The 26,487-nt window shown below is 42.2% G+C and overlaps 2 long non-coding RNA genes across 2 annotated transcripts in view; one reads left to right on the forward strand and one right to left on the reverse strand.

Annotated features, from left to right (window-relative positions):
- The window catches only part of LOC147013566 (uncharacterized), a 96,891-nt gene that overhangs the window by 45,033 nt on the left and 25,371 nt on the right, over positions 1 to 26,487 (forward strand). The gene's annotated exons all lie outside the window — the stretch shown is intronic.
- Positions 1 to 26,487, reverse strand: part of LOC147013567 (uncharacterized) — a 51,207-nt gene that overhangs the window by 8,327 nt on the left and 16,393 nt on the right. The gene's annotated exons all lie outside the window — the stretch shown is intronic.

Below are 26,487 nucleotides of genomic sequence, written 5' to 3' on the forward strand. Positions count from 1 at the left end.
GTGAGGTTTACTTGTTCCTGGCCTTATGAAATTATGTACAAGACACCTGTGAAACTTATGAAGGGTCTTCTGTGCTTGCTGTGTTTTACCAAGGCACCACAAACTGGCTTGGTCATCTCAAATTATATAGAAATAGGATATTTTTTTCTTGAGACTTGTTCGTTCATATGCAGCATAAAGCTGCAGGGTAGCATCATTGGCTAAGGTCACAGCTGTGCCACTAATGCAGCAGCAGTGCCCCCTGTAGGATCAGGCAAAAATTTGCAATTTGTTCAGGGTGCCAACAATAGCTTGCCGACTCTTTGCAAAGGACACCGTGGGACACAAAGGACTCTTTGCAAAGGACACCAAAGGACACCCACAAACGCTGGCAGAGAGAACATCTGTTAACATCCATCCAAGGAACACCACACACATTGATGAATCACCAGGATGACAGTTTATAATTGGTCAGGATTTGAACCCAGGCTAGACAGCTTTGAGGCAACTGTACATATCTCTAGGCCATGCTGGTAGCCTTCTTGAGACAATATCATATCTGCTTTCAGACGTTTTGAATTTGAATTCCTTAATACGGCTGCACTTCCTGGATTTGAACACATACCCACTGAGATACTAGCTGTCCACTGTCCTCACCAGTTGTCCAAGCAATCACTCTTGCTTGATTCATTTGGTGCCATTTACTCTGTTCGTAAATAATAATATACTTGTAGTACTAAGATAATAACCGTGAGTTATTACTGCGTGCGTGAAGAGGAAAGCGGGGTTAAGCAATTGGTTCACTTTGTCTGTCTGTCTGTCTGTCTGTGTGTCTGTCTGCCTGTCTACAAACGTCAGTCCATGTTCGAGGAACTATTTCATATCAATTGAAGTTTTTAATCTTGAGCATTGTAGAACACGAATCGCAATATGAATCGGAATCTCAGTTTAGTGGTACTTTGGCTCTGAAATTGGCAAAGTGTCCGGTCTCTTCCCGAGTGCGCGTACGCAGAGGAGAAAGGTTTTTTTTTTTTTAAGTCTGTCTACCTGTCTGGCGGTGAAACAAAATTGAAAATCGTTCCAAACGGGAAACTTACTGTATAGGGACATCATAAAGGACACAAACAACAGGCACAAATAAATAATTTAACATGTTAAATAAGGTGGTGTAAAAGATGGTGCATCAACGGCAGTAAATTTCTGAAAAAAAGTTGTTGTTGTTTTTTTCTACAACCTTTAAAATCTTTACTTTTATTTAAATTGAATAATATACTTGAACACTTTCAAACCCCTTCTGTTTAGTAATATATGGACAAAATATTTACGCCATCTCATGCCTTGAGATAAGAGCAGAGTCACTGTGACATTTAGCATTCAGACAAATATGGCCGTACATAGCATTGCTTGTTTCATGCAAAATGCAATGCAAGATTTTAAATACCCTTCCCATGTCCTTTTTCTTTTTCCTACATTGGGTAAGATGTTCAATGAGCTCTCTAGATATTTGGTATCATTGCTCTGCTAAGATGAAGGAAGTGGTTTAAAGTGAGTTGTGGGAAAGGAATCTTCCTGGGGGTTCTCAAACATCGTGCCTAAGCTAGACACCTGTGAAACTTATGAAGGGTCTTCTGTGCTTGCTGTGTTTTACCAAGGCACCACGAACTGGCTTGGTCATCTGTCTCTGCACACAAATGTCAATAGTCATTGTGGAAGGATGCATCGTGTCTGCTCTGATTGAGGGCAGCTGCCATGCCAATCTGTGCTGAAAGACAGCTGTTGTGTTGTGAAGATCTGAGATCGGAACTTCCTAACGTGAGACTTAGAGAGTATGACGTGGCTGCGTTTGGCCCCACCAAACTGAATATGACTCTCCAGTTGGAAGTTCGCCTTTGGTTTGAATAGATGTGCTATGTTTGTGCAATATGGTTTCCCAGCATGACCTCCAGTGTTGCACATACAACTAAAAGGCATATTTCTTGGCTTTGTTTTCATCTTCCTGACACCACAGGGCAATTACTTTTGACAACATTGGAGATACCATAAACATACACAGTAGTAGTGTGAATATGAAAGAATGCTGAAAATGTATGTGTGTGTGTGTATATATATATATAATGAGAAATGAACATGAAAGAACCATCCACAATATAAGTGGAAAATTACAGGCCCAGACCAGAAATTGAACCCAGGTCCTCTGGCAAACCACACCAGACCAGTGCTCTGCCATCTGGGCAACCCATTGGTTGAGCAACGCAATTCTTTCACATACATAAGTGCCACTCTTTTTTTTCCCCCATTGCTTCCAGGGCACTCACTGCCAACCATCAGAGCAGCTAGGACTTACTCGCAAGAGGGTCTTCCCCCCTGTGGGGGGACATATCAATGTGTACTGTTAAAAACCAGAGGGGGCGTAGTAGTACAATAAGAAATCTTCTTATTCTTGCATATGGCAGCTTCGCTGCCGGGGTAGCTATCATTTCTTGTAAGCACGATTGTGTCGCTGATGCAGCGGCCCTCTACCAGTACACACTGGTACTCATTTCGCCGACCTCGGAAGGATGACAGGCTGAGTCAACCCCCTGATGTATTAATTGAGCGGCCAACAGGGCTTGAACTCAGGACCCTAGGATCCCAAACCGCCTCCCTAATCACTAAGCCAACACCAGGCTACAATGAGAAATGAACAGAATAGAACCATCATAAATATATGTGGAAAATTACAGGCCCAGACCGGGAATCGAACCCAGGTCCTCCGGCAAACCATCCATCATCACTTATGACATTAAATTATTCCTCTTCTCCAATGGCTTGATTTCCGATCATCCATTTGGTTTCAGACCAGGTCACGTGACCCTGGATATGCTGCTTCTGCTCTCCCAACAATGGATGGAGATCCTTAATGCCGGACATGAAATCAGAGCCATATCCCCAGACATTTTGCATGCTTTTGACATCGTCCGGCATCCTGCCCTGCTCACCAAACTCTCTTCCTATGGTATCCAAGGCCATCTCCACTCATGGCTTACAGACTTCCTCGCCTGTTGCAGTCAACGTGTGGCCCTAAATGGAGTTCTTTCATCCCCTCTTCCTGTCCAGGCTGGAGTTCCTCAAAGCAGAGTTCTGAGCCCTGTTCTTTTTCTGGTTTTCATCAACGATCTCTCTGACTCGATGGAAAATCCTCTTTATCTCTTTGCTGATGACTCCACCCTCTGCCGTACCATCTGTCATCCCTCAGACCGTCAGGCAGCAGCTTCTTCACTCTCTGTAGATCTGGATAAAATCACAAACTGATCCAACACTTGGAACATGTCTTTCAATCCTGACAAATCTCACACTCTCACGATGTCTCTCTGAAAGGACCATTTGGACCTCCCCCCCCCCCCCATCTACTTTCTCAACAATCCTCTTGAAGAAGTCCTTTCACTCAAGATTCTGGGTCTCACAATATAATCTTTCCTGAGAAAGCCACATTTCCAACTTCGCCTCCAAAGCCAGTCGCTGACTGGGAATCCTCCGTCATGCAAAGTCCTTCCTCGGCCCACCTGAGCTCCTGACCACAAACAAAGCTTTTGTCTGCAGCCTGATGGAGTACTGCTCTCCCCTCTGGGCTGGTGCTCCTGACTCTCACCTTTCTCGGCTTCACGCTGTGGAAACCAAGGCATTTAGGATCATTGGTATCTCCCATGGTGAGGCTAAGACTTTGGGCGTCTCACTCTCTCACCACAGGCAGGTTGGTGGTCTTTCTGTCTTCTACCGTCTCCTCTCTGGAATCGCCCCCCTGCTTTGTCTGTGATATCCCCCCCCCACCCCAACCATATTTCCGCAGGGCTCTCAAGATCAGCCAGCAACCCCCTTCTGGTGAAACTACCAAAATCACGAATGACTACTCACCTTTACTCTTTCATTCCTCTTCTTTCCCGCCTTCGCAAGAAACTCCCACCCTCTCTTCAATCCCATGATTCCATCCAGTTCTTCTGAACAGCTGTTCACCACCACCTCTTATCTTCCCCCATCCAAAACCTCGATCTTTTCTTCCCCTGTTAATCCACCCCAAACCCACCTCCCTCAAATCTCAAATTCCCTACCTTCCTTCCAGAAAGTTCCCTGTCATGTGAGGTCCTGAAAGTCCCTGTGGTGTCCTCCCCACCCCCACCCACTCCCCTTTGTATACCCCGTGTTCCCCGCCCCATCCCCCTCCCTTCCACAGATCTCCGAATGTCTCTGTTCCCCACTATTTTGTCCTTCCATCTCCTCTCCCACTCATCTTGTCTCCTACCTCCCCCCCACCTTTGGTGTGTGTTGTATGTTATCTCTCTTACGAGCCTCAACAATGTGTACAATAAAAAAAGAGTTCACCTTTCAGCATAACAATGACCTGAAGCACACAGGCAAAGTGGCTAAGGAACAAAAAGATAAACATCCTTGAGTGGCCCAGTTAGAGCCCTGACCTAAATCCAATCGAAAAGCTTTGGCCTGACTTGAAGATTGCTATCCATCAACACTCCCCGTGTAACTTGACTGAGCTTGAACAATTTTGTGCAGAAAAATGGGCAAATATTGCTCAAGCAAGGTGTGCAAAGTTGGTAGCAACCTACTGTATCCCAACACTCATAGCTGTAATTGCTGTCAAGGGTGCTTCCACCAAGTTTTAACTCAAGGTGGTGGACACTTAATCCACCCCTTATCTTATTCTTCTAGATTCTAGGGTGGAGACTTATCCTTATTAAGATATTCTAGTTTTGTATTTTTAATAAACTTGTCTGAAATTTGTATAATTTGTTTTTCACTTGGAAGTTGTGGGTTACGATGTGTAAATAAAGGTGGGAAAAGTCTCATTGAATGTAATTTAATTCCAGGGTACAAGGCAACAAAAGGTGAAAAATTTGAAATGGGCGTAGACTTTCCACAGGCACTGTGTGTGTATCTACATACATATTTATTTATAAATATATCTTCTTCTTCTTCTTCTTCTTCTTTCGGCTGCTCCCGTTCGGGGTCGCCACAGCGGATCATCCGTATGATCCGCATAGTGATTTGGCACATGTTTTACGCCGGATGCCCTTCCTGATGCAACCCTGGTCGCCTCTTTCGACACAGGGATAATTATTTATAAATATATATCTATATATATATATATATATATATATATATCTATATATATATATATATATATATATATATATATATATATATATATATATATATATATCTATATATATATATATATATATATATATATATATATATATATATAGATATATCGAAGTAGGGAGTGGAGTGGTGAATTTCGTCAATTTAATTTTTTGTCTGAAAACTTTTTAACGTTATTTATCGAGTTTTTTTCCTCCAGTATTCAATGTGTTACGAAGTGAATGAAAATTCAAATACAGCATGATGTTGCCATCTGCAGGCGATTGGTACAAGTGCATGTACCGATCCAAATTTATGCACCTTCACTGATGAGCCGACGGATCGATGAATTACTACGATTGAAATTTCGCCATTTTAATTTATGAATGTCTTCCCAAGAGTTGGGTTTTTGTTTCTGGATCTTAATAATCATTACCTCCATCAGAGAAGGTAGGCAGATGTTATGTTTTCACCCCCGTTTGTTTGTTTGTCTGTGAGCAGGATATCTTGAAAAGTTGCAGATGGATTTGGACGAAACTTGCTGGACAGGTTGGTTGTATGAAAAGGAAGACATGTATTTGAATTTGGTGAAGAACCGGATCCTGATACGAGAATTTTTGAATTTTTTATAAGCGTTCTTATATAATAATAATATAACAATTATAATAATATAACAATTATAATATAACAATAATAATAATATATAATATATATAATAATATAACAATTCTTCACCATTGAGAGATGGGGTATAAAAACGATATGCTGTATCGTATGATGTATCAAAACGTTGTGGATTATGACAAAACTTGTTGGATGATGTTTGTAGGTGACAAGAACAAGCCGATTATATTTTGGTTATTTGGTTCAGATCCTGATCCAGATCTGGCCTATCAGTGGGATGCAAAACGTAAACTGTTAGCCTGGTGGAGGGATGTGCTCTACCATGTGCCATTATAGTTACCCTCACCAGCGGAGAGGGTATTGCATTTGGGTCCATTTGTTTGTTTGTCTGTCTTTGTTTGTTTGTTTGTCCGCACAGAACTTTCGTGTTTTTCTCCACAACCCCTTGTCGGATTGAGACAATTTTCACCATGAGGAGCAACGACTCACGTAGAATGTTGTAATGATAACTAGAACTACGTTGTCGATGGCACACCATCGCATATTCCCGCACGCACTGCTTTGTCCCATTAACGCTAGGTGAAATTTTATCTTGCAAAATGGATTGACTATTCTTTTCTATTCGATGTGCTTTATGACCAAAGACTTACTTCTTCTTCTTCTTTTGGCTGCTCCCGTTAGGGGTCGCCACAGCGGATCATCCGTATGATCCGCATAGTGATTTGGCACATGTTTTACGCCGGATGCCCTTCCTGACGCAACCCTGGTCACCTCTTACGACACAGGGATATGGCACACCTATTTTAACCGGGGTATACACCGGCCCAGTACACTGGTACTCATTTCGCCGACCTCGGAAGGATGACAGGCTGAGTCAACCCCCTGGTGTATTAATTCAGTGGTCCAACGGGGCTTGAACTCAGGACCTTTTGGATCCCAAGCCACTGCCCTAACCACTGCGCCAACACCAGGCTTATGACCAAAGACTTACTATGTTTACTAAATCAGAAGTCATTGCAAGCATGTCAACATTTCATGAAACATTAATTTAACACTGTCCAGCAATATAGAACTGTGCATCAATTTAATCATAGGAATGAACTGTGTATAATATTAATTATAATTATTCATAATCAATTAGATAAATACAGTAAAACCTGTGACTCTTTGTCACTCATGGGGGCCACATAAGTAAGTTCTTTATAAAATAATTTACCATGTACAATGGTAAATACACTTTAAAAAAATCAGCCCCCATGACCCCACCCCCTCTGGCCCGGAAAGTTCCTATCTCAAACGGTGTAGGAGGAGCTATTTTGACCCCCTATCCGCTAAGCACCCCCTACCCCCCAAGCACCCTCTGATCATCATGTGTTTAAAAAAAATATGTTGTTAAATGTATAACTCATGAATATATTTGATTTAAAAAGCTATAAGACAATTTTTTTTTAATCGACCCCCATGACCCAACCCCTCTGGCCCGGCCCCGAGGGGTCATATCAAAAATCTGAAAGCGTTGTGCACTTCCCCATACATATATCTACTATGTCCCAAAGTTTCAAGTTCCCATTTCAAACGGTGTAGGAGTAGTTACAGGGTAAAGACAGACGTACAGACGGACGGCGGAGACAATCACAATATTCCCGCTTTTCTTCGAAAACGCAGGAATAATTATGATGTCATAAATTACATGGTGTGGCAGCCATGTTGGAAAAACGGTAAAACTTTGAACCTCTGTATCTCTGAAACCGCCACCAAGGAAAAAATTGAAATTTGGCACATGGCAAGTACTCCTCATGGGGAATAGTGTGATTTTTTTAAATGACGTCATAGGTGCCTTCGTTATGACATCATGATGCATTTGTAGAATGCTATATCCAATGAGTATGAACAATTTTGAGGGTCATCTCGGGATAAATTGATCCACAGAAAAAAAAATTTTGACGTCATCAGTCATGTGATTCAACAGCTATATATATATATATATATATATATATATATATATATATATATATATATATATATTTTAAAAACCTTCAAAAATCTTCTCTGAGAATGGAGGGAATAACCAATTAGCTCTCACTTCATCAATTAAACCCAGGTGGCTAGGATTATATCAATAAAGCAACTCTCCCATGCTCTTCTCATTGAAGAAGCTGCATAAAGCAACCATGAAAGGCAAACCAAGGTTAGCCCCTTGCTGTTTCAAACCCTTCCCAGAGTTCCTCCACAGCTGTAAAGGAGGAGATTGGGACCATACTCTGTGCAGAGCGTTGGTGCTGCCTAAGCAGTCTCCTTGGCCCTTGGGCACAATCCTGGACTTGTCGCCACTCTGACACAGGATACCAGCATGCTGGCACTCATTTTGCCGACCTCAAAAGGATGACAGGCCGAGTTAACCCCACCTGGTATTAATTAAACACAGCTGTAAAGACATTCACAAATAGTACACACACAAGAATCCCAATGCTACGCACACCCTCAGCCTGCCGGACCGGTTTCATCGCTTGTTGGCGAACCATCAGTGACAGCACAGACAGAAATGCATACAAACAAGGCTCCCAAGCATGTACCACATGCAAATGTCAAAAGTAGTCAACATATAAATGAAAAACAAAGACCCTCCCACATCTCTCGCTTGTGAATGGAGGGAATAACCAATTAGCTCTCTTTACCGCTCTTCATTTAATTGATGGCTCTCTTCACCCATTCATTGTTTATCTCAGGTGGTGGGCCAGACACCGGCTCTACTGCCTCCAGAATATCGCTGTTCCAAGTGAACTCATTTATCAGGTGCTCATAGTAACTCCTCCAAGCATTTCTAATCTCCCCGTGGTCAACCAGTACATTTTCCATGTCATCCTTCACACACTGTTCTCCTTTGAGATCCTTATTTTGACCGAGCATTTGCTTTGCTATCCTAAATATCTCCCCTCCACTATCTGCATTATTTATCACATCTGAAAGTGAATCATGTACTCATTTTTAGCCTTGTAAACTTCCCTTCTTGCCTTACATTTAGCCACTAAGTATTCCTTCTTATCCCCTCCCCTTTTCCAAATCATAAACAATTTTCGTTATTTTTTTTTTGAATCGCCCCATCCACCTCATTATTCCACCACCATGTAGACTCATGTCTATCTGGGCACTTTAACCAGCCACAGATCTTATCAGGAGCTCGCAACAGCCCATCATTTAACGAATCCCAATAACTCTCTACATCCTCTTCTACCATAGAGTTTCCAAGATTAATTTCCAGAAGTTCCCTGTAGAAATGTTCCTTAACATTCTGATCTCTTAGTTTCCATACTCTTCTCCTGAGGACAAAAGGTTTCCTCTTTTCCCTACTCCAACTTATTTTTACATCACACACGAGCAGCCTATGATGTAAGACATTCTTCTCCACCTATTGTTTTCACATCCTTAAGCAACTTGCTATCTAATCTCCTAATTAGAAAGTAATCTATCTGGCTCTTTATACCTCCTGACTCATAAGTGATCAGTCGGCTCAGGCTCTTCTTAAACATTGTGTTGCAGACGACCATATGTTGAGCATCCCCAAATTCATGTATTCTTACACCTTCAGTGTTTCTAACTCCGAAACCTGACCCACCATGCACACCCTCATATCCTTCTGCCAACTCGCCAACATGTCCATTCAAATTCCCTCCAATCACAACAACTTCTCTCTCACTAATCCATGAAACAACATGCACAAGTGTGTCCCAAAACTCATCCTTCTCCTCCTCACATAATCCTATCTGTAGGGCGTATGTTGATACCACTGTTAAGATGCGCTTATTAAACAGCATTAGGACTATAACTCTTGCATTTACTCTCATAACGCCCAACACACTCTCCACCCACTTCACAGCCACCATAATGCCAACACCACCAGTTTCAGTCACAACCTATCCAAAATAATTTGTACCTATCATTTCTACCTGTGACCATTCTTGCAGTATCTCCCCTCCACCTTGTTTCTTGCACACAGCATACCTCCACTCTTCTGTGGCTCAAAGTTTCCGCTATCTCACCAGCTCTACCACGCATTGTACCAACATTCAGACGAGCAATTCTAATCCCTATCTTGTCATGCTCAGTGGGTGCTTTATGCTTGACAGGTTTGCTCTTACTTGTAATTTGTACAGCCATAGATTTCAAAGAAGAGGAAAGTGAGGGAACCTGAGTATGAAAGCCACCCCCATGGTATATGACACAGCAACTCCAGACATCAGAACCCGAGATATCAGAACCCTAGACAAATTATACAGATTGATACTGGAGGCATGGCAGATCAAGAGCCAAGAGGGTGGTCTAACTGAGGAGACTGTGGACAGAGCTTGGCTCAAGCCAATGGTCGAATCCCAACACGCCGATATACCGTCATCCCGGTGTTTCACAGCTAGGGTGATTCATCAATGTGTGTGCTGTCCCCTTGCATGGACATTAAATGGGTGTCCCTTTTGCTGGAATTAGTTGGTGGATATTAAAGATTTCACGGTGTCCTTAATGAAGATTAGGCAAGCTCTCGCCAACACCTTGAATAAATAACAAATTTCTGTCCAAACCACTGCAAGGTAAAGGAGGTAAACCACCCAGTGTGACCATTGCTAAGAAACTGCTTCGGCAGCATTGACACTCTGTAACATAGTATGGTCGATCAGTGCATATATATATATATATATATATATATATATATATATATATATATATATATACATATATTATGTTATATACACACACATATCAAAATATGTGGTGTGACGAGCACTCCCCCGATCTCCATTGGACATAGTCCTACACCAAAGCGTCACCTCCAACCCAGAGGCCTCGGCCCAGTGACACTGCAGCGAAGCTCGCATAACAGTCTGGAGGTCCGTCTGATGTATAATATATATATATATATATATATATATATATATATATATATATATATATATATATATATATATATTACGAAGCTTGCACACTAAAAACTCAGCTCGCCGTCACACGATCCCTATGAAATTGCTGTGGCACTTAGCGGACATGCCGACAATGTTTGGGAAGTCTTGGCGTTCCAATGCGTATTTTGCACAATGCGTATTTTTGTCATTCCCCGTGTACGGTCTGTCGTTTGCTACCAGCTATGTTGTACTGCTATCCCGTGTATTTGCACGGGTATCGCTCGTGTATATGTATGTATATATATATATATATATATATATATATATATATATATATATATATATATATATATATATATATATATATATATAGTAAAATGTCAAAAGTTTGGACACACCGACTCATTCAAGGGTTTTTCTATATTTGTACTATTTTCTACACTGTAGAATAATACAGAAGACATCAATACTATGAAATAACACACATGGAATTATCTAGTAACCAAAAAAGTGTTAAACAAATCAAAATATATTTTAGATTCTTCAAAGTCGCCACCCTTTTTCTTGATGACAGCTTTGCACACTCTTGGCATTCTCTCAACCAACTTCATGAGGTAATCACCTGGAATGCTTTTCTATGAACAGGTGTGCCTTGTTAAAAGTTAATTTGTGGAATTTATTTCCTTCTTAATGTGTTTGAGCCAATCAGTTGTGTTGTGACAAGGTAGGGTTGGGACACAGTAAAAAGCCCTCTTTCGTAAAAGACCATAATTTTTTCTGTACTCCAGTACTCCACATTTTGGCAAGAACAACTCAACAAGAGAAACGACAGTCCATCATAACTTGAAGACATGAGGTTCAGTCAATCTGGAAAATTTCAAGAACTTTGAAAGTTTCTTTCAGTGCAGTTGCAAAAACCATCAAGCGCGACGATGAAACTGGCTCTCATGAGGACCACCACAGGAAAGGACGACACAGAGTTACCTCGACTGCAGAGTATAAATTTATTAGAGTTACCAGCCTCAGAAATCATAAAGTAAATGCAGCCCAAGTAAATGTTTAACAGAGTTCAAGTAACAGACACGTCTAAACATCAACTGTTCAGAGGAGACTGCGTGAATCAGGCCTTCATGGTCAAATTGCTGCAAAGAAACCACTACCGAAGCAGACCAATAATAAGAGACTTGTTTGGGCCAAGAAACACGAGCAATGCACATTAGACCGGTGGAAATCTGTCCTTTGGTCTGATGAGTCCAAATTTGAGATTTTTTGTTCCAACCGCTGTGTCTTTGTGGGATGCAGAGAAGGTGAAAGGATGATCAATGCATGTGTGGTTCCCACCATGAAGCATGGAGGAGGAGGTGTGATGGTGTGGGGGGTACTTTGCTGATGACGCTGTTGGCGATTTATTTAGAATTCAAGGCACACTTAACCAGCATGGCTACCATAGCATTCTGCAGCGATCCACCATCCCATCTGGTTTGCACTTACTGGGACCATCATTTATTTTTCAACAGGACAATGACCCAAAACACACCTTCAGGCTGTGTTAGGGCTATTTGACAAAGAAGGAGTGATGGAGTGCTGCATCAGATGATTTGGCCTCCACAATCTCCCGACCTAAACCAAACTGAGATGGTTTGGGATGAGTTAGACCGTGGAATGAAGGAAAGGCAGCCAAAAAATGCTCAGCATATGTGGGAACTCCTTCAACACTGTTGGAAAAGCATTCCAGGTGACTATCATGAAGTTGGTTGAGAGAATGCCAAGAGTATGCAAAGCTGTCATCAAGGAAAAGGGAAGAATCAAATACTTTGAAGAATTGAAAATATATAATGTTTTGATTTGTTTAACACTTTTTTTGGTTACTACATAATTCCATTTGTGTTATTTCATGGTTTTGGTATCTTCACTATTATTCTACAATGTTCCATACATATCGCACCCATAGAGCAAGACTGGAAGTACCAAGGACCTGAAGACTCGGACTTTCGTCCTCCCGCACAGGTACCGGCAGCGCCACACCCCATGATCCAGTGAATCCATGACTCCCCAGGCCCGACCCAGACGTCTATTGACCTCCGGCTCACAACCTGCGGAGACATGAATATCACTGCCAAGCTAAGTGAATCTATCCACGACCTCAACATCCTCACCACAAACAGACACAGACAGGACAGCAGCATCCAAGATGTCACCGAAAGCCTGGATCTTTGTTTTGACCCAAGAAATCCGTAATCCCAACGGCTCCGACTCCTCATTCAGCACCTCGAGGGCCCCCAAGAGGATGTCTAAAGTCTCCGCAAAGATGACTGCATCATCTGCAAAATCAAGGTCCGAGATCTTGACATTGCCAAACGATGCACCGCAACTTGATCTCTCCGACATCCTCCCAAAAATCCAGTCCATACAAGTGCTGAAAAGTGTGGGGGCAAGTACACATCCCTGACGCTCCTCCGCTCCAAACTTTTGTATGTTGCGAATTCGCGCCTGCCGGCGTGCGGATGGCCACGTAACTCGAATCGCGGCACGTTGCTCACCAGACGGACAATTCTATCGTGACTCTCTCGGACCAACGCCGGGAGCTAGTCACGGGTGGGCCTTTCGACCTCACCACAATCGTGCCAATCGGCCACCCGCGTAGGATTGGGTTGTTCGCCAAACTCGACCTACCTAAGTACCCACGCGGATGGTAAACCGGGCGATCGAACCTCGCCACAGGTCGACTCCGGACACGAGCCGCTTGGGCGGCCCGTTCCGTACTATCGGGATAACCGAGCGGTGTTATCGTCGACCTAGACGGTTCAGATTAATTACCGGGATGTTGCACCCACTACAAACCTTTTACGTGAAGCAGGATGGAGAGTCAATAGAGAAAAGACAAAGTGAAACGGGCACAGTTCAACAAGCAAGCATTTTATTTCCTGGCACATGGAAAGCACGTATATATATATATATATATATATATATATATATATATATATATATATATATATATATATATATATATATATATATATATATATATATATATATATATATATATATATGTATGTGCCTGGTGTTGGCTTAATGGTTAGGGTGGCGGGCTTTGGATCCTAGGGTCCTGAGTTCAAATTACGCTCAGCTGTTGAATTAATACCAGGTAGGGTTAAATCGGCCTGTCATCCTTCTGAGGTCGGCAAAATGAGTGCCAGCATGCTGGTATCCTGTGTCAGAGTGGCGACCTGTCCAGGATTGTACCCAATAGCCAAGGAGACTGCTTAGGCAGCACCAACGCTCTGTACAGAGTGTGGTCCCAATCTCCCAATATCACACACACACACACACACACACACACACACACACACACACACACACACACACACACACACACACACACACACACACACACACACACACACACACACACACTTTTTTTTTAACAATGCTTTCCCAGTGAAAATTATTAACAATGCTTCTCTGAGATAATGGCTGTAGTATGCAGCCTGAAGATATGCAGCAAGACGCAGGAGCTGTATGCCTTAGATAATAGAACATCCTTCATGGCCTGCTTTAATTGTGCCCTCTTTTCACCCTCCTCGACAGTCCATCTTTCTTCCACTTCTTCCTCTTGCTATTTCATTAGAAAGTCGCAAATTGAAGGTGCAGAGTAATAAATTAGTGCACATTCACATCAGTATACCGTGACCTTTATGTGCATGGTGTTTAGTTTACAGAATTGAGGATGTCAATCCATCTTACGTGATGCGATGCTTTGACATCGCAACATTCAATGGAAAGACTGCCGATCATTTATGCTCATTTAATACGTCTTGTACAGGATAGCTCAGAGGGAGCGCATTCATCTTCAAACTTCCCATTTTGTGTTTGATTTCGAATCTGCCTTGGAACTCTAATCATCGAGGAGTATGTCATCCCTCAGAGGGGACGCCAAGTGTACTGTCCAAACTGTGGGATGGCTAATGTCGGCTGATGGATTGGTAGATGTTAAAGACCCCTCGGTAACTTTATGAAAGAGTGAAAGAGTAGGTCCTTGTGAACTGGTACCCTGCCAAAAATCCCTGCATTAATCTACTTGGATACCACATAGTGCATCAGCAGCAGAGTCATGTCACAGTAATGATACCACAAGTTCACTGGATTCATTAGTGAATCCATTTATGTCTTTGCTGCACAGCTGATGCCTCACTTGATCTTTCCCTTTGAATTGTACAAAAAGTCCATACTACAACACTATAGAGTGAAATCATTGCAGTGAAAAAACAACAACCAACTGTACTTTTTAATTCAAGATAATTCTTCTTTTGCTTTTGGACTGCTTTCTCTGAACAAGAGCTTTTCTCCACCAAACTTATTACCATCACAACTCAACAAGTAGTGGGTTTTCGAAAATGTTACAATCCTATTGCAAACGTTTTACTTTTTCACACCTTTCCACGTCTTCACCCTATTCCGACAATGAAGTTGCATAAATAAAAGTCCATGTCTTTGACTTGGTATTGATAAATTTCTTGAGGTGCTGCCACTCTTTTTTTAAACCGAGTTGTGATACTAATTAATGTTGCTGGAGTCGGTGGGTTATTGCAGTGCAATCTGTATAAGAGTCCACAATGCAACAACAGGACATCAATGAGACCGGAGTGGACGTTGATATCAGTTGCTGGTGAGTCAATCACAAGTATTTCTGCACTTTATAGAGTCTGTCTTTTTGAATGCTATTTCAGGTGTTTCCATCCAGGAAGGTGTTGTACATTTCATCAGACTTCTCAACTGAGCTTCATCGGTGGCTGAGAGCTCTTCAGTAGTTGCTGGAGTGGGTGTGTAACTACAGTGCAATCTGTAGAGTCAGAGTCAATGCAACCATAGACCATTGACGAGACAGGAGTGGATGTTGTCAGTTGCTGACGAGTCAACCAGAGTGGGAATTATGTCCTTAATATAGTCCATCTTCTATAATGTTGCTCTGGATGCTTCCATCCATAAAGGTGTTGAGTATCTCATGACTCCTCACTTTAGCTTGTTCGGTGGTAGGGAGCTTTGAAGGAATCAATAAATGTACCACTCATCTCACAAGACCAGCCCAGACTTTGTTTTGTTATTTTAGACTTGGTCATTGTCACTGGCCCAGGTAAGCATCTGTACAATGGTGATGTGCAGGCATGTGCAAAAGCCAAACGATTTTGTTCAATTCCTGTGCCTTAGTGGCTTTCAAAGAACAATACAACTGGCCAAAAAGGTACTGTAGTTCAAAACATTCTTCTACATCTCCTTTTGTATGCAGCATAAGGCTGCACAGTAACATCATTTGCTGAGGGCATGGTTGTGCTGCTGATGCAATGCCCTCTGCTGGTGAGGGCAGGAATTTGGAATTTGGCCATGTTGCCGGTGATAGCTCATATACGCTTCACAAAGGACACCGTGGGATCCTTAATGTGCACCAACCAATGTCGGCAGATGTGACGTCCGGTTTAACGCCCATCCAAGGGACGGCACACACATTGATGAATCACCCTGCAGGTGAAACACCGGGATGACAGAAGATAGCCGAGTCAGGATTCAAACCCAGGTGAGACACCTTAGAAGCTAGTGTGCATACCTCTAGGCCATCCTGTCAACCTGTTCAAAACATTATATGAACGATATACCCATAAAGGTCTGACACGTCAATGATTTTTACCTACTTTTTCAATTTATAGTATGTGGAATTATTTAGCAAATATTCTTTGGAAAGCCAATATCTTCTTCTTCTTCTTTCGGCTGCTCCCGTTAGGGGTCGCCACAGCGGATCATCCGTATGATCCGCATTGTGATTTGGCACATGTTTTACGCCGGATGCCCTTCCTGACGCAACCCTGGTCGCCTCTTACGACACAGGGATAAAATATTCTTTGGAAAGCCAATATAAAGAGCTCATTTTAACCATGGCTGTCTGACTCACTGACTCACTGACTGATATTAATGTTCAGTGCCTTCCAGGTGACATAAAAAGCTGAAATTTTGCATGCTGACTCACATGAGGCTGATACACCCCGGGGGGGGGGGTCACAGAACCATCAGAAAGTAGCAGTCAATGAAAATATAAATAAATGAAAATAAATAAATGAAAAAAATCAATGAGTAAAATAATAAGTGCATTTGAGTGAACCCCACTACCATGCTATATATATATTTATATATATATATATATATATATATATATATATATATATATATATATATATATATTTATATATATATATAACAGTTTATCTTGGGTACATCGCTTGGCACACATCTTATCAGATAGATGTATCGGCTGAAGATGACATTCTCATTGGCGTTTCTGTACATCGTAAACCAAAGTAAAGATCTGTTCAGTTTTTAGCTCGCCTGTTTGAAGAACAGAGGGTTATAGCGATACCCCCGGCGTGAGCGTGAAAACTTTAAAGTTTTTGGTGCAAGTTATGTAGAAGCTTGCCATTCATTTAATATGTGTACTAGGATGCTGATATTTGGCATGGAGGTTCCTTTGGGGTATACTATTGGTGTAGTGAAGTTGAAATTAACAAATTATTTTCAATTTTTTTGTCATAGTGTCACAATGTCATAGTAATTAAGTTGTGATGCATTTTATAACTGGGATGATGATGCATAAACTGTGGAACTTTTGATGATGAAAAAGAGGGGGGTGTATTCAATAACTGGAACTGATGCTTATGATTTATTGTATATTGTTGCGAATTCGCGCCCGCCGGCGTGCGGATGGCCGCATCACTCGAATCGCGACCGCGTCGCCCACCGGACGAACAATTCAGTCATGACCCTCCGGGAACTATCGCCCGGAGCCAGTCAAGGGTGGGCCTTTCGTCCTCACCACAATCGTGCCAATCGGCCACCCGCGTAGGATAGGGTTATTCGCCAAACTCGACCTACCTAAGCACCCACGCGGATGGTAAACCGTGCGATAGTACCTCGCCGCAGGTCGACTCTGGACACGAACCGCTTAAGCGGTCCGTTCCATGCTTCAGTGATAACCGAGCGGTGTTATCATCGGCCTCGACGGTTCCGATTAATTACCGGGCGTATTAAGCCCACTACGAACCCTTTACGTGAAGCAGGATGGAGGGTCAATAAAGAAAAGATGAAGCGAAACTGGAACACAGTTCACACAAAGCACATTTATTTCCCAGCACACGGAAAACACATATATACAGCCAAACAGTCAAAATGCACATATAGCAACAAAAACAAAAGCAACAACGACGCAGAGTTACTACCGACTACGCGCACACACGGCAACACTTATACAGTTCTATTTTACAGACGGCGCCAACACACATTTACTCAAAAGCAAAGGAAAGAAGCCACCCTCATAGACAAGGGGGCAGACGGGCCTGTAGGCCAATATGTGTGCGTGACCTGAAGGAGCGGCCAGGCCCGCGAGACCGGGGGGGCCCTACCCGCGTCCTCGTGACGCGTTGGCGGATGAGCCGCAGATGTGGCTGCGTGGCTGTGCCCCGACTCCGTGCTCCTTGGCGGGTTTCGTTGGCACGACGTTTGGAGCGGGGTGGGAACGGGGCCCCCTTTTTGCACTATCTCAGCGCGGGGGAAAGGAGGAATTGTTGATGCCCTGGGGGAGGGAGATGGCTGGCTGGCTTGGGTCCTGCGACGATCCCACACCGCGGCCTCGTCGCCGACCGCCGTCCTTCTCGCCTCGGACCCGAGCTCCTTTGCCTCTTCCCGCAACTCTTCTCAGCCGACTCCAGAACCAAACTCTTTGCCACACCGATGACTTCGCCACCCGACTCAACTCACTCTCCACCCAACTCGACGACTCTCTGCCACACCGATGACTCGACTCACTCTGCCCCCGACTTGACTCGACTCGACTCTCCACCCGACTTGACTCGACTCGACTCTCCACCCGACTTGACTCGACTCTCCACCCGACTCGACTCTCTCTGCCTGATTCGCCTTGCGCTTGCCGTTTTATAGGCCGGCAGGAGAAGTTAATATGCAAATATCCGGATCAGGATGACCTCGGGGGGCGGAGCCACGCTCGCCAATTGGACGGAGGAAAGGGGGCGTGAATCTCCCCTGATCCTAGAATTTGCATATATCGATTTCACACAGACGCACCTGAAGGCGGTGCCAAGCCACTCCGCGCTTGCTAATTGGACGGAGCAAAAGTGGGCGTGTAGCGTTCTTGATCCAAATTCTCCCTCGGAAAGGCCACTATTTGCGCTCGCGGCTCGGTGCGTTCGGCACCAATCGCCGAACGGGCCCGAGACAGCCCGACGCTCAGTGTTCACGGGTGGTGCGGGAATGGCCGTAGAAGGAGAGAGGTGAAGGTGGTGGAGGGTTTTCGGTGGTGGTTTGATGGTTATGGTGCCGTTTGGGAATGGCGGTGATGCGATGATGTGGGATTGAGTTGTGAAGGTAAAGGTCGTGGCTGTTGGCATTGTTGTTGTTGTCTGAGGGTTGGAGTTGGTGACGATGGCTGGCGTGGTGGTTGTTGTGTGATGGCGGTTGAGACGTGGTTGGTTCAAAATAAAGATAGAACAGAAAAACGGCTATATCAAAGTGTTGCAGCCCGGATGAATCACATTTATTCCCTCAATACAACGGGTTTGGGCTAACTACACATGTACTTAGAGATATCTCACCTACGGGCCCTGAATGGTGGTTTGCGAATTTCCACAGCTGTAACAATATATATGGAACATTTTAATATGATGATGATGATGATTATGATTTATCTTTAAATGGTTAGCATGAGTCAATATTTATTTCAATATTATCATGATGAGTTGAACACCTTGATGTGAAACGATTTTGTCATGTTCATGTTTTCATTTTTTCCTTTCTCATGTTTTTATCTACCACACTATTTTTTTACTGATTACAATATACAAATACATATATTGCTTTAGAATTATTTGGATCAGACTTCACTGCAATGCTTTATAAAAAAGTATTATTAGACTAGTCTTTTAAAAACGATAAATGTATAAACAGGCGAGCATTGGGTGGCTTTGACACCAACTCTCTGGTCTTGGTGAACGGTATGAACCCAAAGGCAATCTGTTCCTAAATTGGGGATTATTCGGTGGAGGATTTGACCTCGAGGCCTACCCATGGTCTACCGTTAAAACACATGTCTGATATTGGAGTAGTCATATTTCACTGGTCATTAATCAATCGTTTGTTCATTTGGGGCACTGAGTCGGCCCCGTGACTCTTGAGTTGCTTTTCTGGAGAGTTTTTTTTTCTTTTTTTTGGACACCTGATCGAAGCTTGTGGAAGAGCTCGACCAGAATGCAATGGAACAAAATATAAAGGGGCGAAACACCAACAACAGAATAGAAGTGAGAGTGCGATCAAAGGGTGGGGTAGATGGGCATTTAGGGTGAAAAAGCTGAAACGCAACAAGGAGAGGAAGGGGAAAGTGTGGATGAAACCAAAAAGGAACAAACTAACTGACGAAGTGATAAATGAAAAGAGATGAGGGAGAGGGGGAAAAAAAATCACAATAACCTGGAAAAGGGGAGTGTTTGGGAATGGGGTCATTTGGGGTAGAATATATGACGAGCATGGAAGGGGGATGACCCAAAGTAGTGGTGAACAGCTGTCTTGAAACCTTCGAGGGAAGAATTGGACTGAACAGACGGGGGAAGTTGCTTCTGCCCATGAGAGAGGAAAAAAAAAAGAAGAGGAACACCGGGGGTAGAAGTGTGAGTAGAAGTGAGTACAAGTTGCCTGTACCTTATACACAGTACAAGAATGCCTGGTGTTGGCTTAATGGTTCTGGTGGTGGGCTTAGGATCCTTGGGTCCTGAATTCAAATCCCACTCAGATGTTGAATTAATACTAGCTGGGGTTGACTCAGCCTGTCATCCTTCCGAGGTCGGTAAAATGAGTGCCAGCATGCTGGTATCCTGTGTCGGAGTGGTGACCCGTCCAGGATTGTGACCAATAGCCAAGGAGACTGATTAGGCAGCACTAACGCTCTGTACAGAGTATGGTCCCAATGGATGGATGGAACTGAGTAGAAGTGAGTACAAGTTGCCTGTACCTTACACACAGTACAAGTGGCCTTTGCTCACACACAGTACTAGTGGCCTTTTGCTCGCACACAGTACAAGTTGCCTGTACCTTATACACAGTACAAGTGGCCTTTTGCTCACACAGTACAAGTGGCCTTTTGCTCACACACAGTACAAGTGGCCTTTTGCTCACACACAGTACAAGTGGCCTTTTGCTCACACACAGTCCAAGTGGCCTTTTGCTCACACACAGTACAAGTGGTCTTTTGCTCACACACAGTACAAGTGGCCTTTTGCTCACACACAGTACAAGTGGCCTGTGCCTCACACACAGTACAAGTGGCCTGTGCCTCACACACAGTACAAGTGGCCTGTGCCTCACACACAGTACAAGTGGCCTGTGCCTCACACACAGTACAAGTGGCCTGTGCCTCACACACAGTACAAGTGGCCTGTTCCTCACACACAGTACAAGTGGCCTGTGCCTCACACACAGTACAAGTGGCCTGTGCCTCACACACAGTACAAGTGGCCTGTGCCTCACACACAGTACAAGTGGCCTGTGCCTCACACACAGTACATGTGGCCTGTACCTCACACACAGTAAAAGTGGCCTGTACCTCACACAGTACAAGTGGCCTGTACCTCACACAGTACAAGTGGCCTGTACCTCACACACAGTACAAGTGGCCTGTACCTCACACAGTACAAGTGGCCTGTACCTCACACACAGTACAAGTGGCCTGTGCCTCACACAGTACAAGTGGCCTGTGCCTCACACAGTACAAGTGGCCTGTGCCTCACACAGTACAAGTGGCATGTGCCTCACACAGTACAAGTGGCATGTGCCTCACACAGTACAAGTGGCCTGTGCCTCACACACAGTGCATTTCCTTTCATGGCTGCCACAATGGATTCTTAAACATTGCAGATATCCTCATGGGAAGGGTGATTTAAAACAAATTCACTTTCAGATATCTGAGGTGCATCTACGTCCTTGGGGGATTTCAGAAACAGCAATTAAAGGCAAATATTGCCGTTTAAATATTCGCTCCACTCAAAAATTCCTCCACAAATATGTACATAATACATCAATGTCCCTCAGTTGTCCCATCGACAAAATTAAAGTAAACATTGGGATTTCTTATTCAAAAGCTAACTTGTGGCGATATGTGTTCATGCCAGGCCATACTTTTATCAGTCCTCCACAGTGAGCTGTTTAAATCGACTCCATTTCAAGGTTGCTGAAAACCTTGAAGATGGTGCCCATTGCTCCAATAATTGCCTGTTGAAGCAATCTGGGCTGCAGCGCATTCAGCAAATAAATGAAATCCTTATAAACGATGTGTACATGGAACATTACCATCACAAACACACTGAAGGGAGAAAATCCAATTATTGCCCCTTAATTAGAACAAGGAAATCACTGCTTTCTTTTCATAATCACCAGTTTTCAACTTGTTAGCGAAGCTGACATCGATCGAGTAAGTTGGTCAAGTGTTGCAGTCTCCACTTTCATAAATGTATGCGAATAATATTAAGGTATCCCTGTGTTATTACATGTCGAGTCAAGATTGAGGTATCCCTATATTATCACATGTCAAAATTAAGGTATCCCAGTATTATCACTTGTCGAGTAAAGATTAAGGTATCCCTGTATTATCACATGTCGAGTCAAGATTAAGGTATCTGTGTATTATCACGTCATCTCAAGATTACGGTATCCTCGTCTTATTACATGTTGAGTCAAAATTGAGGTATCCCTGTATTATCACATGTCGAGTCAAGATTAAGGTATCCGTGTATTATCACGTCATCTCAAGATTAAGGTATCCTCGTCTTATTACATGTTGAGTCAAAATTGAGGTATCCCTGTATTATCACATGTCGAGTCAAGATTAAGGTATCCGTGTATTATCACGTCATCTCAAGATTAAGGTATCCTCGTCTTATTACATGTTGAGTCAAAATTGAGGTATCCCTGTATTATCACATGTCGAGTCAAGATTAAGGTATCCCAGTATTATCGCTTGTGGAGTCAATATTAAGGTATCCCTGTATTATTACATGTCGAGTCAAGATTAAGGTATCCGTGTATTATCACGTCATCTCAAGATTAAGGTATCCTCGTCTTATTACATGTTGAGTCAAAATTGAGGTATCCCTGTATTATCACATGTCGAGTCAAGATTAAGGTATCCCAGTATTATCGCTTGTGGAGTCAATATTAAGGTATCCCAGTATTATCACATGTCGAGTAAAGATTAAGGTATCCCAGTATTATCACTTGTCGTGTAAAGATTAAGGTATCCCTGTGTTATCACATGTCGAGTCAAGATTTAGGTATCCCAGTATTATCACATGTCGAGTAAAAATTAAGGTATCCTAGTATTATCACATGTCGAGTAAAGATTAAGGTATCCCAGCATTATCACTTGTGGAGTCAAGATTAAGGTATCCCAGTATTATCACTTGTTGTGTAAAGATTAAGGTATCCCTGTGTTATCACATGTCGAGTCAAGATTTAGGTATCCCAGTATTATCACATGTCGAGTAAAAATTAAGGTATCCTAGTATTATCACATGTCGAGTCAAGATTAAGGTATCCCAGCATTATCACTTGTGGAGTCAAGATTAAGGTACCCAGTATTATCACTTGTCGTGTAAAGATTAAGGTATCCCTGTGTTATCACATGTCGAGTCAAGATTTAGGTATCCCAGTATTATCACATGTTGAGTAAAAATTAAGGTATCCTAGTATTATCACATGTTGAGTAAAGATTAAGGTATCCCCGTATTATCACATGTCGAGTCAAAATTTAGGTATCCCAGTGTTATCACTTGTCGAGTAAAGATTAAGGTATCCCAGTATTATCACATGTCAAGTAAAAATGAAGGTAGCCGAGTATTATCACATGTCGAGTAAAGATTAAGGTATCCCCATATTATCACATGTCGAGCAAAGATTAAGGTATCCCCGTATTATCACTTGTCGAGTAAAGATGAAGGTATCCCTGTATTATAACTTGTCGAGTCAAGATTAAGGTATCCCTGTATTATCACATGTCGAGTCAAGATTAAGGTATCTGTGTATTATCACGTCATCTCAAGATTACGGTATCCTCGTCTTATTACATGTTGAGTCAAAATTGAGGTATCCCTGTATTATCACATGTCGAGTCAAGATTAAGGTATCTGTGTATTATCACGTCATCTCAAGATTAAGGTATCCTCGTCTTATTACATGTTGAGTCAAAATTGAGGTATCCCTGTATTATCACATGTCGAGTCAAGATTAAGGTATCCCAGTATTATCGCTTGTGGAGTCAATATTAAGGTATCCCAGTATTATCACATGTCGAGTAAAGATTAAGGTATCCCAGTATTATCACTTGTCGTGTAAAGATTAAGGTATCCCTGTGTTATCACATGTCGAGTCAAGATTTAGGCATCCCAGTATTATCACATGTCGAGTAAAAATTAAGGTATCCTAGTATTATCACATGTCGAGTAAAGATTAAGGTATCCCAGCATTATCACTTGTGGAGTCAAGATTAAGGTATCCCAGTATTATCACTTGTTGTGTAAAGATTAAGGTATCCCTGTGTTATCACATGTCGAGTCAAGATTTAGGTATCCCAGTATTATCACATGTCGAGTAAAAATTAAGGTATCCTAGTATTATCACATGTCGAGTCAAGATTAAGGTATCCCAGCATTATCACTTGTGGAGTCAAGATTAAGGTACCCAGTATTATCACTTGTCGTGTAAAGATTAAGGTATCCCTGTGTTATCACATGTCAAGTCAAGATTTAGGTATCCCAGTATTATCACATGTTGAGTAAAAATTAAGGTATCCTAGTATTATCACATGTTGAGTAAAGATTAAGGTATCCCCGTATTATCACATGTCGAGTCAAAATTTAGGTATCCCAGTGTTATCACTTGTCGAGTAAAGATTAAGGTATCCCAGTATTATCACATGTCAAGTAAAAATGAAGGTAGCCGAGTATTATCACATGTCGAGTAAAGATTAAGGTATCCCCATATTATCACATGTCGAGCAAAGATTAAGGTATCCCCGTATTATCACTTGTCGAGTAAAGATGAAGGTATCCCTGTATTATCACATGTCGAGTAAAAATTAAGGTATCCTAGTATTATCACATGTCGAGTAACGATTAAGGTATCCCCGTATTATCACATTTCGAGTAAAGATAAAGGTATCCCAGTATTATCACATGTCGAGTAAAGATAAAGGTATCCCAGTATTATCACATGTCGAGTCAAAATTTAGGTATCCCAGTATTATCACTTGCCGAGTGAAGATTAAGGTATCCCAGTATTATCACATGTCAAGTAAAAATTAAGGTATCCTAGTATTATCACTTGTCGAGTAAAGATTAAGGTATCCCAGTATTATCACATGTCGAGTAAAAATTAAGGTATCCCCGTATTATCACATGTCGAGTCAAAATTTAGGTATCCCAGTATTATCACTTGTCGAATAAAGATTAAGGTATCCCCGTATTATCACATGTCGAGTCAAAATTTAGGTATCCCAGTATTATCACTTGTCGAGTTAAGATTAAGGTATCCCAGTATTATCACATGTCGAGTAAAGATTAAGGTATCCCAGTATTATGACATGTCGAGTAAAGATTAAGGTATCCCAGTATTATCACATGTCGAGTAAAGATTAAGGTATCCCCGTATTATCACATGTCGAGTAAAGATTAAGGTATCCCCGTATTATCACATGTCGAGTAAAGATTAAGGTATCCCAGTATTATCACTTGTCAAGTAAAGATTAAGGTATCCCCGTATTATCACATGTCGAGTCAAAATTTAGGTATCCCAGTATTATCACTTGTCGAGTAAAGATTAAGGTATCCCCGTATTATCACATGTCGAGTCAAAATTTAGGTATCCCAGTATTATCACATGTCGAGTCAAAATTTAGGTATCCCAGTATTATCACTTGTCGAGTAAAGATTAAGGTATCCCAGTATTATCACTTGTCGAATAAAGATTAAGGTATCCCCGTGTTATCACATGTCGAGTCAAAATTTAGGTATCCCAGTATTATCACTTGTCGAGTTAAGATTAAGGTATCCCAGTATTATCACATGTCGAGTAAAGATTAAGGTATCCCAGTATTATGACATGTCGAGTAAAGATTAAGGTATCCCAGTATTATCACATGTCAAGTAAAGATTAAGGTATCCCAGTATTATCACATGTCAAGTAAAGATTAAGGTATCCCCGTATTATCACATGTCGAGTAAAGATTAAGGTATCCCAGTATTATCACTTGTCGAGTAAAGATTAAGGTATCCCCGTATTATCACATGTCGAGTCAAAATTTAGGTATCCCAGTGTTATCACTTGTCGAGTAAAGATTAAGGTATCCCCGTATTATCACATGTCGAGTCAAAATTTAGGTATCCCAGTATTATCACTTGTCGAGTTAAGATTAAGGTATCCCCGTATTATCACATGTCGAGTCAAAATTTAGGTATCCCAGTATTATCACTTGTCGAGTAAAGATTAAGGTATCCCAGTATTATCACTTGATGAGTAAAGATTAAGGTATCCCCGTATTATCATATGTCGAGTCAAAATTTAGGTATCCTAGTATTATCACTTGTCGAGTTAAGATTAAGGTATCCTAGTATTATCACATGTCAAGTAAAGATTAAGGTATCCCCGTATTATCACATGTCGAGTAAAGATTAAGGTATCCCAGTTTTATCACATGTCGAGTAAAGATTAAGGTATCCCAGTTTTATCACATGTCGAGTAAAGATTAAGGTATCCCCGTATTATCACATGT

The sequence above is a fragment of the Eptatretus burgeri genome, chromosome 14, assembly GCF_056783735.1.
Source record: "Eptatretus burgeri isolate ZD-2024b chromosome 14, Ebu_testis_v1, whole genome shotgun sequence".
Lineage (NCBI taxonomy): Eukaryota > Metazoa > Chordata > Myxini > Myxiniformes > Myxinidae > Eptatretus > Eptatretus burgeri.